At 44.9% G+C, this 15,738-nt stretch overlaps 1 long non-coding RNA gene across 1 annotated transcript; it reads right to left on the reverse strand.

Moving 5' to 3' along the window:
- Window positions 1–1,933: 1,933 nt before the first annotated feature.
- LOC120816925 (uncharacterized) lies at window positions 1,934–3,594 on the reverse strand. The gene is made up of 4 exons (XR_013467325.1): window positions 3,507–3,594; window positions 3,284–3,341; window positions 2,910–3,071; window positions 1,934–2,691 (listed from the first exon to the last, which is right to left on the reverse strand). It is a non-coding gene; the product is annotated as an uncharacterized LOC120816925 (long non-coding RNA).
- Between the last annotated feature and the right edge of the window lie 12,144 nt (window positions 3,595–15,738).

A 15,738-nucleotide genomic window follows, 5' to 3' on the forward strand; every position in this document is an offset into this window, starting at 1 on the left:
CACGTTTGTTTAGTGCCTTCAATAGTCTAGACAATAGACTTTTTTGTTATTTCCTCGCTAAGCGAGAGTTTGGCTTTTTCTTTCGTTTCCTAATCCGCTCGCTCAGTTTTGCTGGAGCATTTTCCATTCCTCTCTCTTTGGAGAAGTTTTACGTTTCCAGGGTCGTCCCTGCGTTTTTTGTTGGACAATAAAAACTTCTACTGAACCTTAACTCTGCGTCCGAGTCCTCCCCTAGAGTTCCCCGTGACAGTATTTGTCCTTGTTAAGGGCTGTTAACAAGTGACCAAGTATGTAACTTGTAAGTTTCCAGCGAGCAATTTATTCGTTGAAACAACGTTTAAAAGACGTTTATGGCCGATGTTGAAAAGACTTTGCAAATTGGTTCAAAACTGAACGTCTAACCAAGTTAGCGAAACCAGGGACCATAGTTACATGTATACCCGGGGCCAGAGCGGGCGAAATTCAGTCTAATCGTAAACTGCTGGCTAAGGATAAATGTAAATACAGTAAAATTGTAATTGACGTCGGCGGTAATGATTCCCGATTTCGTCGCTCGGAGGTCATTAGAGTGGAATCGGTGTCTACATACGCTGAAACAATGTCGAACATCTTAATTTTCTCTGGCCCTCTCCCAAACTTGATCTACTTGATCTTTTTGATAGTGGCGCTGGACGCTATTGTTCCTCTGGAAAGAAGAATAGCAACAAGAAGAAAGTTTGCTCCTACTGTAGGTATAACCCTCAAACCCGAACCCTAAAGCAAACTGTGTGGAAACTCGAACGATTATGGCGTTCCACCAAATCACCACAGGATCTAGGCTAGTTTGGCAAGACAGCCTTAAAACATATGAGAAGGCTCTCCGTAACGCAAGAGCATCTTATTACTCATCATTAATAGAGAAAAATAAAAACTACTCCAGGTTTCTCTTCAGCACTGTATCCAGACTGACAAAGTCACAGCTCTGTCGAACCGTGTATTCCTTTGGACCTCAGTAGTAGTAGACTTCATGAATTTCAAGATTCTGACTATCAAAGAGAAAATTGATGGTCTCCTGCCTTCAACCAGTGCTGATCTGTCCTCAGATGTAGGAACCTTGGATGCAGCAGTAGGCCCTGATGCCTGCTTGGATGCCCTCTCTTCAATCAACCTCTATCAATTGACTTCTATAATTTCGAAGTCTAAATCTTCTACTTGTCTCTTGGATCTGATTCTAACTAAGCTGCTTAAGGAAGTTTTTCTTTTTGTTAGCACGTCTTTACTTGATATTATGAATCTGTCTTTGTTGACAGGACATGTACCACAGTCCTTCAAGGTGGCTGTAATTAAACCTCTTCTTAAGACACCTACTCTTGCTACAGACCTATCTCTAATCTTTCCGTCCTCGCTAAGATCCTTGAGAAATCCATCGCAAATCAATGTGTGACTTTCTACAAAACAATGTTTTGGTCGAGGATTTCCAGTCAGGATTTCGAGTGCATCATCGCACAGAAACGGCACTGGTGAAAATTACGAATGATCTTCTACTTGCATCGGACCAAGGACTCATCTCTTTTCTTGTTTTGCTGGACCTCAGTGCCGTATTTGACACTATAGATCATTGTATCCTGTTGCAGAGACTAGAACATCCCACATGGAAAGAACCTATATAAACATATATGTTTTGATATAGGTATTAGATATATGAAATGGCCGTTTTCCTATATGATATGTTATATTATATATATATATATATATATACATATATATATATATATACATATATATATATATATACATATATATATACATATATATATACATACATATATATATATACATGTATAAATGTACCTATATAGGTACATATATGTGCGCATGTATGCACATATGTTCACCTGTATATTAGTACAATTATTAAAATCATAGCTACTAGGAAACAAATAAAAGCCCAAAATGTAGAAATTTACATTATTTATTTAAGGACTATCAAAATGTACAAAAACAAAAATGACAAAAAATGGAAAGGAAAAAAAATAATTTCATGGATCTTCGCATCACTGCGAGCTTGGAATTTATAGCTGTGCCTATCTGCCCTCGGCTGGCTGCCGGCCACTTCTTCAATGTAGCATCTAGAGAAGACAAAAATAATTAGATAATATAATAATATTGGAACAATAATGAGCGAATGGCACACACACATGCTCGAAGAAGGTATGCTTTAAAATCAAGCAAATCAATTACCAGCATAGACAAAATAAGGCAGGACAGAGGGGATTAAGGGTGAAGGAGGGGTGAATATTATTATTTATGAACACTTCAGACAACAACAATATGCCATGAGGTTATTTGCAACACTATATGTTCTACAAAATAGAAGACTACACACCTTACAGCACATTGAGCGCAATACCCCAGAAATGTGGTTTTAGAAAAGGAAAGGTGGGATCAAGAAGTGAGGAAGCAATGAATTCGTATTATAGGTGCTAAGCAGATACAGTAACAATAATGGGTGCCCTACCTTATGCAGTCTCCATTGATGCCTAATAAACATTGATACAAGTAGGCTATGGTTAAAGTGGTGAACTTGTAAGGTCTTAAAAGTTTTGTTTTCCCTTCTCAACACATTATGCATTTACTCAGCAATAATGGCTGCCTTTTTTATTTTGTCCAGGGCAACCAGCTGCTCCCCGTCCCCTCTGGTTGGCTTCCCACCTTAAAGTAAAATTTCAAAATTATTATGAAAGGCAGGTAAAATGAAGGTGGAGTAAGCAAGAGTTTTTTTTATATATATACACACACACATCATGTTTTCTTGAGGTGTAAAAAAGCGATGGTATGCCCGCACACAAACATGATTCATTCCACAGAATATGACTGACTTTTTTTTTGTTTTTTTAAGGACAGAAGAGATTAGCAACATGTTTTTGTACCATTCAGGTTGCTTCCCATTCCAGAACATCTTTCAGATGTGCATTTTCACTTTTGAGAGACGGAACTTCATTTCGCAACTCCTGCAAATTTCTTTGCATTTGTTCAATTTTTTTTCTCTCCCACATCTGTTCGTCCAGTTGCTTTCTAAATTCAGCAGCGCTCTATGAGAAAGAGAAATACAGAGAAGAACAACAGCTAATTGTTATATAACTTTTTTTGTAAATGGTTGCATTTGGATTTTCTGGGAGGATGTCATAAGAAATGTAAGAGGAAGGTGGCAAGAAGTCTACGGCAGAAATCCCCCCACTTGGCTATATGTAACTGGTTGTCTAGCAAACATACACCACACACCGGATGTCATCATTTAGGCTACCTTTTTCTTTGAGGCTGGTACTTTGTCGTCTTCATCCCCAATATGCTCCTCCTCTTCTCTGGCCCGTTGGGAGGGAGAGAGAAAGAGAGAGGACAAAGTTGACTACTGTGCTGGTGTCATACCTTGTAACAGCTACTGGTAATGCACTTTATTATAAAAGTCTTACTTATCTTTACTGTATTGCAATGTAATAACACACACTGGATGCAGACTGGTAGTGTACCTTGTTCTTTGTGTCATGACGCGCCTCATCATCCACTTCTCCCTCCTCCTCGTATTTAGAAAGATTTTTCTTTTTCACGGCAACCTTTGGAGGGAGAGGGAGAAACAGAGGAACCATGAATGTATTGTAATGTAACAGCAGACACAGGACGACTGGTAGTGTACCTTGTTCTTTGAAAGTCTGTCATGACCCTCCTCCTGCTTCTCACCCTCCTGGCGCTTGTATTTGGAAGACCCTCTCTTTTTATTGTCAACCGACAGAAAGACACAGTCACAGACACTGACTTTTAGCCCAACTCTTATTGACTTGCGTTACACCAGCTTTCACATATATCTTGTCAAAGCACATTAAATCATCATAGATGACACAATTACAAACCTACAAACATGCCTACACATTAAGAAACAAGAGAGGGGAGATAACTTGAACTAAAGCACCAATTGGTGCAGTCAGTTACCTTTTTTTTGAAGCCTTCTCAGTCTTCCCCTGCTGCTCAATGTACTTTGAGTTTGGGATGTGAGGACGTTTTGTTTGTGTGCCCTCTTTCTCCACCTCGATCTCACGCAGTTTAATTTGGAGGTTTTTCAAATTCTGGTGCAATAAAATTGAAATGTTTACTGCAAACGTTTGTCTAATCATGTTTAACGTTACCAAACGTAGCATTAGTCCCAATTAAGAGACTTAGGTAGCATTAGCAAATTAGGTAGCTAACAGCCAGCATACTAAGCTAGTCAGGTAACAAGATCCATTTTCCACTTCTTTAAGTGCAAGCAAAATTTAATGTGATATACATAATAGAAATGTAACATAACTTACTTGCCACGTCAATACTTTTGGCTCGGTGAACCGACCAGGGTTGGCGGCTTTTTCGCCATTCCACCAGCTTCTTGTTTTGTTCAGTCGAGGCAAAAAAAATCTTGAACTGAAAAGTTCCGGACACAGTCCATCGCCAAAATACTCTGCGCCCCACTATCATCACCCTCAGTCCATTCAAGTAGGACATAGCGGAACGCTGATGTCTCCATTTTTAATACTTTATACTTAGTCCCAGCCGTTATCTTTCGGCGCGATCGCGCCTGCATGGGAATGACGTAATCAACAAGCGGCCCAGCGCGGTTGATGACGTCATTCGCACGCGACGCTGTAGCGGCCGATCGGAGCAGAGTGGATACATGCTTGCCATTATGCTTTACGGTCTGTGGTAAATAAGCAACAAATAAAGAAAAAGAATGGATCCAGTACGTTACAAAAGGTACCTCGTCAACGACGAAGCACCCGTTCCAGAAAGAACTAAGCGAAAAAGTAAACGAAAGTAACATGCTAGAAGCTAGCTACAAAGGTACCAGCTACAGGTATCATGTAAACATATGTGGCGTAGCGGGAATGCTTCCGTCTCCTTATCTGTCTGTGTGTCCCTACCTCCCTCTAACTGTATCCCTCCCTCCTGTCTCCCGCTCTCTCTATGCCTCCCTCTCTCTTTCTCTCTCTTTTCTCATCTCCTCTCTTCTCGCATGCTCTTCTTTTTGGAAAGAAAAGTGTCTGTTCGTTAAAACCGTGTACGGAAATGTTGACATTGTGTTCATATTAATTAACCACAGTGAAATGCTCAGATAGATATGGGATGATGATGATGATTACTTTTTTTTTTGCTACATTTAGACTAATGACCTTTCAGCCATATTCATTTAGAAACTGCATTAATGTGAATGTGTGGATGTGTATGAGCTGTAATGTGAATAAGTGACTTGACATTGCAAAAAAAAGGCTTGATTGACAAAATAAAATAAAAACACGAGCCATTTTGTTATACATTACCACTATCTTCATACAAGAAAGATTTGAAAATGTGTAGCCATCAGAGCTTTCCATCTCCTCACTTAATTGCCATAGTCATAACATCACATATACACGTGATACTAATTTCACGTGTTTTCATTTACACAAGTTCTTTCAGAATTTTTATTTTACTTAGTTCTTAATTAATGCTTTGATAATAATATGAGCTAGGCATCATGTATGACAGTGAGATATGAGCTACATAATGACCAGATCCTGCCATGAGCTGTATAAGACATATCTTGTATGTACATAGGGCTTATATGTGGATATAAGCAATACAGGAGACCTATATGGTCTGTATATGCACATATAGGCACCACAATTTAGTCTTTATGCGGCATATATGCAGCACATATGTGCATATATGCAGCATATAAACTGCATATAGGTTTCATAGATTCGCATATATGCCACATATAGGTCGCCTATATGTGGCATATGCGTATATATGTACATATATACATGTACATATATACTGCATATAGGTTTCCTATATGTGCATATATCCACATAGGTTCTTTCCATGTGGGATTTGATTGGTATCAAAGGAACTGCACTCAGCTGGTTTAAATCCTATTTATCGGATCGATCCCTGTTTCTAAACCGTGAATCCTCGAAGACCACCAATGTTGGTCACGGAGTCCCACAAGGTTCTGTACTTGGACCGATTTTATTTACCCTCTATAGGCTTCCTTTGCGCGATCTTATCGGGAAACACCACATAAACTTACATTGTTATGCAGACGATACTTCTGCATAACAATGCATACTAAACTGTATCTGTCGATCAAACCAGAAGAGACGGACCAGTTAGTTAGACTTCAAGAATGTCTTGGAGACATCAAAACTTGGATGACCGGCAACTTCCTGATGCTAAACTCAGAAAAAAACGTTATCTTGATAGGCCCAGAGCGCCTTCGAAGCCGGCTGTCACGTGATAGTTTTTATGGATGGAATTGCTCTGGTACCAAGCAGCACCGTCAAGAATCTTGGAGTGCCTTTTTTCATCTATGTAATATATAAAAAATGAGGAACTTCCTTTCTCAAAGTGATGCAGAAAAATTAGTTCATGCGTTTGTTACTTCTAGACTGAATTACTGTGATTCTTTTATCAGGTTGCTGCAGGTTTATCTTAAGCCTCTCAGCCGATTCAGAATGCTGCAGCACGTGTATTAACAAGAACTAAGAAAAGAGATCATATTACTCCTGTATTAGCTTCTGTGCACTGGCTCCCTGTTAAATCAAGAATAGAATTTAAGGTACTTCTCCTCACCTTCAAGGCACTCGCTGGTGAGGCACCGTCTTATCTTAAAGAGCTTGTAACACCGTATTGCGCTACAAGTGTTACGTGGAGAACAGAGGACCCAGATGCAGAGGTGCGGAAAAATGTCTTTTATTCTTCCCAAACTCGAACTAAGGGGGCTGCCGTCAGCAGACGCAGTCCGGGACAAGACAACGCTGGATTGGTAACACATGGACAAGGCAACAGCTCAGCGTTCAACAGTCTGACAGGGGAGTAGAGAAACAGTGGTTAGAAATAGTCAAACAAATTAAGCAGTGAGCAGAAACAGGTGAGTTGAGAATCAGTGTGAGAGTTGATTGCTATGGAAAGCGGCTGTGGGCGTTTAGGGCGAGTGAAAGCATGAATGGGAATGAGGTGGTGTGTTAATGAGTATCAGCTGGGTGTGCGTGTGTGTGTAGAAAAACAAAACAAGGAGGAATCCGGATCATGACAGTACCCCCCCCTCAACGAGCGCCCCTTGGCGCTCCCGAAGGCGGAGCCTGGCGGGTGCGGTGGAAGTCCTCGATGAGCGAGCGGTCCAGGACGTCCCGGGACGGAATCCAGCATCTCTCCTCAGGACCGTATCCCTCCCAATCGACCAAATACTGGAAACCACGACCCCGAGGGCGAACATCAAGGAGTCTGCGGACAGTATGAATAGAGGACCCACCGGCCAGGGCGGGTGGTGGGGGAACAGGACGGGTGGGCATCCGAACAACGGGTTTAATACACGACACGTGAAAGACCGGGTGGATGCGACGGAGCTTTGGGGGAAGCCTGAGTTTGACAGCCGCAGGGCTAAGAACCTTAATAATGGGAAACGGTCCGATGAACCGGGATGAAAGTTTACGGGAGCTAGACTGCAATGGTAAATTTAGGGTCGACAGCCAGACGCGTTGCCCGCAAACGTATCTCGGAGCCCTTACGCGCCGACGGTTAGCAGATAAGCGAGTGAGTGATTTGGTACGACAGAGGGCAGTTCTCACTCTCTTCCATGTGCGACGGCATCTCCGAATAAAAGCCTCTACAGACGGAACAGAAGCGTCGACCTCTTGGGAGGGAAAAAGCGGAGGTTGATACCCAAGGCAGCAGTTAAAGGGGGATAGTCCTGTTGCAGACGATGGCAGGGAGTTGTGTGCGTACTCCGCCCATGGTAATTGTTCGCACCAGGACGAAGGATCTTGGAACGCAAGACTGCGGAGCATGCGACCCAGTGTCTGATTAGCTCGTTCGGCTTGCCCGTTAGTTTGGGGGTGAAATCCCGATGACAGACTATCTATCGACCACGGTAAGGATGACAGTGTTACCCATGGATGGAGGGAGACCCGTAACGAAATCTAAGGCTATGTGCGACCAAGGACGCGATGGAGTCGGGAGAGGGCGGAGCAAACCGGCAGGGGGAGAGTTACCAGACTTGGTCTGGGCGCAGACAGGACAAGAGGATACAAAACGACGGACATCCTGTTCGATGGTGGGTCACCAAAATCTCTGCCGAATGACGGCAAGAGTTCCCCTGACTCCAGGGTGGACAGCCAATTTGGACGAATGACCCCACCGGAGGACGGCCGCGCGAACGGACTGGGGAACAAACAGTGACCGGTCAGGGCACCGAGGGGGCGTGACGGTCCGGCTAAGGGCCTGCTTGACGACCCGTTCGATTCCCCAGACCGCAGCTCCCACCACACACTCCTCAGGAAGGATGTTCTCCTTGGTCGAGGCGTTCTCAGAAGACCCAAAAAGACGAGAGAGAGCGTCAGGTTTAATGTTCTTCGATCCGGGTCTGTAGGAAATGGTGAAGTTGAATCGACAGAAAAAAAGTGCCCAACGAGCCTGACGAGCGTTAAGTCTCTTAGCAGATCTAATGTATTCGAGGTTTCTGTGATCCGTCCAGACTATGAACGGATGAGACGCCCCCTCCAACCAATGACGCCACTCTCCTAATGCAAGTCGGATCGCTAATAATTCTCGATTACCCACGTCATAATTCCGTTCTGTAGGGGATAGACGATGGGAAAAGAACGCGCAGGGGTGAACCTTATCATCGAGAGGAGAGCGCTGTGAAAGGACCGCCCCCACCCCAACATCCGACGCGTCGACCTCGACAATGAACTGTCTCTCAGTGTTGGGGTTGATGAGAATAGGAGCGGTGGTGAACAAGGTTTTTAGGCGATCAAACGCGGCTTGGGTCGCCTCGGTCCAATAGAAGCGAGACTTGACTGAGGTGAGCGCAGTGAGTGGTGCGGCCACCTGACTAAAGTTGCGAATAAACCGTCTATAGAAATTGGCGAATCCTAAGAAGCGCTGGAGCGCGACACGGGAATCGGGAGCCGGCCAGTCAGTGACCGCCTTAACTTTAGAAGGATCCATGCCAATCCCGTCAGCGGACACGACCGACCCTAGAAAAGTCACTGACTGAGAATGAAATGTGCACTTCTCAGCCTTGACAAATAAGCGATTCTCTAAGAGGCGCTGTAGGACACGACGAACGTGATGGACGTGCACTTGGAGAGAGGGTGAGAAAATGAGTATGTCGTCGAGGTATACAAACACGAAAATGTTAAGCATGTCTCTCAAGACATCATTGACGAGGGCCTGAAAGACGGCGGGGGCGTTTGCGAGACCAAAGGGGAGGACCCGATATTCAAAGTGACCAAGGGGCGTGTTAAACGCGGTCTTCCACTCATCTCCCTCCTTTATACGAACCAAATGGTACGCATTACGCAGATCTAATTTGGTGAAAACCTTAGCCCCCTGCAAGACCTCGAAGGCTGATGACATGAGAGGCAGAGGATACCTGTTCTTAATCGTGATGTCATTCAGCCCTCGATAATCAATGCACGGGCGCAGGGATCCGTCCTTCTTCACAAAAAAAAATCCAGCACCAGCGGGAGAGGAGGATGGAACAATGGTGCCCGCGGCAATAGATTCCGAGAGGTACTTCTCTAACGCTTCGCGTTCAGGAGCAGATAAAGAGTACAATCGACCGCGAGGGGGAGTGGTACCGGGAATTAGATCAATCGAGCAATCATACGGTCGATGAGGAGGGAGGGAAGTGGCCCGAGAACGGCTGAAGACCGCCCGCAGATCGAGGTAGCCCTCCGGCACACCGTTCAAATCCCCGGGCTCCTCCTGAAACACAGAAACAGAGGAGACAGGAGAAACTGCAGATACAAGACACTCAACATGACACGACAGGCCCCATGAAAGAATGGAGTTATTAGTCCAATTAATCTGAGGATTGTGTTTAGCTAACCAAGGATGGCCAAGAACAACAGGGCAAAAGGGGGATTGAAAAATATAAAAAAAAAGTCTCTTGGTGGTTCCCCGATATGGAGAGACTCACCGGCCGGGTGGATAGACGGACCTTGGATATGACACTACCGTCCAGGGCAAACACCGGCGTGGAGTCTTCAAGGTCAGCCAGTGGTATGCCATGTTCCCGTGCCCACTGCTCATCGATGAAACTGGCCTCCGCCCCGGAGTCGATGAGGGCCAGACAGGATGCTGCACCGCCCGACCACCGAAGAGTTACCGGGAATGTAGTGAGAGACTTAACTCTGGATCTGGGGGAGAGGGTAGTCGCGCTCGCCAGCAATCCCCTGGTCACTGGCGAGCTCTGGCTTTTACTACGCAGGTGGAAACCAAGTGGGTACTCGAGCCACAGTAAAGGCAAAGACGATTGGCAATTCTTCGCTGTCGCTCGGAAGCCGAGATGTGGATACCACCAAGTTGCATGGGCTCAGCCTCCGGCTCGACTCTTGCTGGGACAGAGAAGGTGGGCGGGGAGGCCGGTTGTTCCTCTCTCCAACCTCGAGCGTGGCGGCGCATTTCCAAGCGCTTCTCGAGACGGATAGCGAGCTCCACCAACTGGTCGAACCGATCAGGAATCTCACGGGCATATATCTCCTCCTTAAGGGCAGAGTTAAGACCCTCCAAGAAGTGAGCAACCAGGGCTGGTTCGTTCCAGCCAGATGAGATGGCCAAAGTACGAAACTCAATGGCGTAATCTGTAACTGGACGTCTACCCTGTCGAAGCACGGCGAGGGCTCGAGAAGCCTCCTGTCCGTGGACGGATCGGTCGAACACCTTGATCATCTCCTCCTTAAATAACTCAAAGCGCTCAGTCAGATCCGAACCCATTCCCCAGACGGCAGTTCCCCACTCGCGCGCCCTCCCCTTCAACAGGGAGATAACGAAAGCGATGCGCGCCGAATCACGTGCATAGGTGGTTGGCTGCAGGGAAAAGACGACCTCACACTGCGTGATGAAAGAGCGGCACTCAGTAGGTTCACCGGCATAGCACGGGGGATTGTTGATCCGGGGTTCAGCAGAACCTCCGCGTACGCTGGGGGCCTCCAGCTGGAACTGGAGCCGTGATGACAGGTCTGAAACTTGGGCGGAGAGGCTCTCCACCGCACGGCGTGCCTCGGAAATCTCCCCATCATGTCTTCCAAGAAGCGCTCCCTGGGCCTCGATCGCCGAGCGAAAAGGTGCCTCCTCCGCTGGGTCCATCTTGGTCAGACTGTTCTGTTACGTGGAGAACAGAGGACCCAGATGCAGAGGTGCGGAAAAATGTCTTTTATTCTTCCCAAACTCAAACTAAGGGGGCTGCCGTCAGCAGACGCAGTCCGGGACAAGACTTACAGTAGATCTCGAAAAATACAACGCTGGATTGGTAACACATGGACAAGGCAACAGCTCAGCGTTCAACAACAGTCTGACAGGGGAGTAGAGAAACAGTGGTTAGAAATAGTCAAACAAATTAAGCAGTGAGCAGAAACAGGTGAGTTGAGAATCAGTGTGAGAGTTGATTGCTATGGAAAGCGGCTGTGGGCGTTTAGGGCGAGTGAAAGCATGAATGGGAATGAGGTGGTGTGTTAATGAGTATCAGCTGGGTGTGTGTGTGTGTGTGTGTGTGTGTGTGTGTAGAAAAACAAAACAAGGAGGAATCCGGATCATGACAACAAGGCTGCTGCGCTCCATAGATGCTGGGTTACTTGTTGTTCCTAGGGTTTTAAAAAGTAGGATGGGAGCCAGAGCCTTCAGTTATCAAGCTCCTCTTTTGTGGAACCAGCTTCCACTTTCAGTCCGAGGGGGCAGATTCGGTCAGCTCTTTTAAGGGAAAGCTTAAAACTTTCCTCTTTGATTTTGCTTATAGTTAGGGCTGGCTCAGGTTGGCCTGGACCAGCCCTTAGTTAAGCTGCTGTAGGCTTAGACTGCCGGGGGACTTCTTAGGACACACCAAGCTCCTCTCTCACACTCTCTTTCTACAATAATCCACGTTTTATTAATGCAGATGACTAATTCAGCTTCTTTCCGGGAGTTTTTTTGTGCTTTCTCCTCTAGCAGGTCTCCGTAGATCGTAGTTCCCTAATGGACCCTGGTCCTGACACCTGCCGTGGCTCTGCTGACACCTGCTGCTGATAGAGATTTTAATTATTAATACTGAATTGTATGAGTACAATGTCCACTGGTTATTACGGTTTTTCTGTTTTCTGAGGTTCTGTGTAAGATGTTAATCAGTATTCATATTTATTTTTCCTCTTAGTTCTTACAGTGTGCTCATTAAAAAGACATATGGACCATCAGTTTAGGACTCAAGACCATTATTCAGCCACGAATGCTACCATAAACATTTAGAAGTGATACATGGAATATGGGGAGTTTCAGGCAAAGGTCCCCCTCGGTAAATCAAAAGGAAGCAGTACAAATTGTACAAAAGAACACCTCCTTTTAGAGAAGCTACTGAATTAGAACTACAAAAATGGAATGTTGGAAACACAAAAGGGTGGAGCGATGACATCACAGCCAGGGGTGGAGAAGACTCCTCTGCACTGACATTAAACCAGCCCAGAGCCAGCTCCACATCGATGAACTGAGGCAACTACGTCAAAAATGTTGTGATGTATAAAACCTAATGTTGTTCTTGGTTCTTGAGCAGAAGAATAGACAGTAGTTTACTGTATATTGTGAAAGCTCAGAAAACCTCTATCACATCTATTTTTTATTAAATCCCTTTATAACTCAACGTATCCTGAAGTTTTTTGTCCTAGCCTAAATGTTTTCGATCAGAGCAATGTATATAAAAATATTTTTTAGGGCTTTTAACGCGTTATTTTATGATGGTCGGTAGGTAGGATGTGTGCATATATATATATATATATATATATATATATATATACACACATATACGAGCGCAGCCTAACGCAATCTGCCGCTCCGATCGCTACAATACTGTAGCGACTCTCGATAATGGAACTCAAGACATCAACTTGATTTTAATAGATTTATTTAGAAACAGGGAAACAGAACGGCCGACTTTTCCAAAAACCTTGGCATGAGACCGGCCGGGGGTTGGGGGGTGCAGACGAACACCGACGACGACGCGCTTTCTGCTCCGCTGATGGGAGCGCCCGGACGTATCCGCGCAGCGCGATACCGAGCGCGTTGCAAACGTGACTATGGACAGGAAAGGGAACCTTAGATTGCTGTTGTGTTCTGGCGCCCCTCTTTTTCAATGGTAGTCTCATTTTTTTGGCGTGAGAAATCGGAGGTGTGGCATGAGAGCGTGTGAAACCGATCAAATGCGTGAATCTCACGGCCAATGCGTGAGAGTTGGCAGCCTAGGCTATGGGCAAAGACTGGGCGGAGCTTGAGAGTGTACGTTATGATGAGCAAGTGCAGAGCATCTTGTCAGAATTTGACAGGCGCTTCACTGACTTTGCATCCATTGAGCCTGTTGTCAGCCATCTCTGTTTTCCATTTGGGGAAAATATAGATGTGGATTGTATAACGTCCAAAGTGGCATATATAGCTGTGCTATTGAGAATGAGATCCTCACACTGAAGAATGACATTGAGCTCAAATCCAGAGCAACACCTGACATCAATGTCCAATTCTGGAATCTAATGCAGAAAGAGAAGTACCCCAACCTCAGACAAACTGCAGAGAATTTGACTGCACTTTTTAGATCAACATATTTGTGTGAGTCTGCCTTTTCACATATTAAAATCATCAAGTCAAAATACAGATCCACCATGACGGATGACCACCTTGCAGTCTGCTTACGGCTGGCACTCAGCTCTTACTGTCCGGACTATGAGAAACTAGCTTCCTCCTCTCAGCGCCAGAAATCCCACTAAATCCCACTTTTCCAACTTGAAGTAGTTCTTATAAAAGTTCAAAGAATTAGGCATTGTATTATTTGGGTTGTTTGTCTGTTGTGTTGTTACGGGCCAGTCCTAGGCCTACTTGTGCTTATTCTTTGCACATTCACATTCACTTCAATAAATGTATTATGATTGTTAAAACTGTATCTATGTGTCAGAAAACAGTGTCCTATATAGGTGCGCAATAAATTGTGGCTACTGTTGCGTTCAAAAATGAAGAAACGCCGGACGGACAGAGGTCATCGCTGATCAAAATGTTAAAATCAAATGTATTTAATAAAGGAGATGGCGTTGTGGTAAAAAGAACATCTCAGCTGAGGAGCCGCTGGTCTCAGCAACCAACAGGCCCCAGGTCAGTCCTTTGACCATCCCTAGTGCCCGTCTGTCGCCTCCACCAGCGAACTCGAGAACAATGGTTGCTACAGGTATTTATAACAATGCTTAAAGGTGTGAAAGTCAGTGTCCACACCTCTGGGAGTGGTCTTCTGGTGAGTTCAATGTAACTCGGGATTTCGAATGATCCTTAGTCAATATCAGTGGTTGTGCAAGTATTAAATGCATGCATTCCAGTTGATTACATTACATCAAATACAATCATAACTGCATCGATATTATTCTATTACAGTTGCAGATTTACAGTGGTTTTACAATATTGTCATTACTTTATGGATTACACAGTTTCAGAATCATGGCTGTATTCTGGTGTACACTATATGCATTTTTATTAATTTTATGAACCGGGTCGTATATTTGTTTCTAATATCCTACACTACGCTACGGCTTTCGATATGGCTTGGTAGATCTCGATACACTATCAACTTTAAAAGTAGATCTTGGTTCAAAAAAGGTTGGGCACCCCTGTTCTAGACTAGCGTCAAAAGCTATGCAAGCCTTCTGCAGCCCACAAGGCTGCAATTGGTCTGCTAACTACATCCATGTGGGTCGCCGTGGCGCAGGTGGAGAGAGGGTCTGCCGGGAACCGCAAGGTTGGCGGTTTGAGCCCGGGCCGCTCCATGTCCCATGTGGAAGTGTCACTGAGCATGACCCCTAACCTCTAATTGCTCCCTGGGCAAAAAAAAAAAAAAGAGTAAAAAGTCATTGGTTAAAAATGCAATGTAAGTCGCTTTGGATAAAAGCGCCTGCTAAATGACCTGTAATGTAATCCTTTCCGGAGTCTCACATTTCCGCCATTATTAAAACAAAGATTTTTTGCGAGAGAATGAATCAGATTGAAGAGCTTCTGTCGAAAGAAATCTGTAAATATGACCACTTATACAACCCGTCATTGGCGGACGGCCTCCGATTCATAGAGGGAGATCGCCGCAAACGTCGGTTTGCCGGTCGAGGGGTGAACACAGTTGTGGAGGAATTTACGGGACAAATATGTCCACCTCTTCACTCTGCGCTCGCTCGACGGTTCACTCACGCGCTCGCTCGACTTGCAGCAGCGTTACATTTGTGCCACAAAACCAACCAATCAGAGAATTAAAGAAGGTCAATTGCGATTGGCTGTTGGTCTCCAATCACAACGCTTCCTAAAGAAGACGAAAAAAAGTGATATTAGAAGTCCGGCTAGCCACCATCAGACATGACCGAAGCAAATGATGAGAACAGAAAGTGTTTTAATCCAGGCCATTAGCATTTAGCACAAATGCTGCAAACTTCCGCGATGCTGTAGGTAGTTCTACTAGCGCTGTGATTGAGTAAACTGCGCGGACGGAATGTTTTTCTTTGCTAAAATATAGTTCTCTGTGCTCAAAACTTAAAATTACGTGCTCAGGATTGTGGCACAAATAGAACGCCATATCAGAGCTGGCAGTCTCACTCACATAACGAGACTAACAATCCGACAATTGTTGGTCAATTGCTTGTTGGCCAAGCGTTGGTCTCCAATCACAACGCTTGGTCTCCAATCACAACGCTTCCTAAAGAAGACGAAAAC

The sequence above is a fragment of the Gasterosteus aculeatus genome, chromosome 4 (genome assembly GCF_964276395.1).
Source record: "Gasterosteus aculeatus chromosome 4, fGasAcu3.hap1.1, whole genome shotgun sequence".
Classification (NCBI taxonomy): domain Eukaryota; kingdom Metazoa; phylum Chordata; class Actinopteri; order Perciformes; family Gasterosteidae; genus Gasterosteus; species Gasterosteus aculeatus.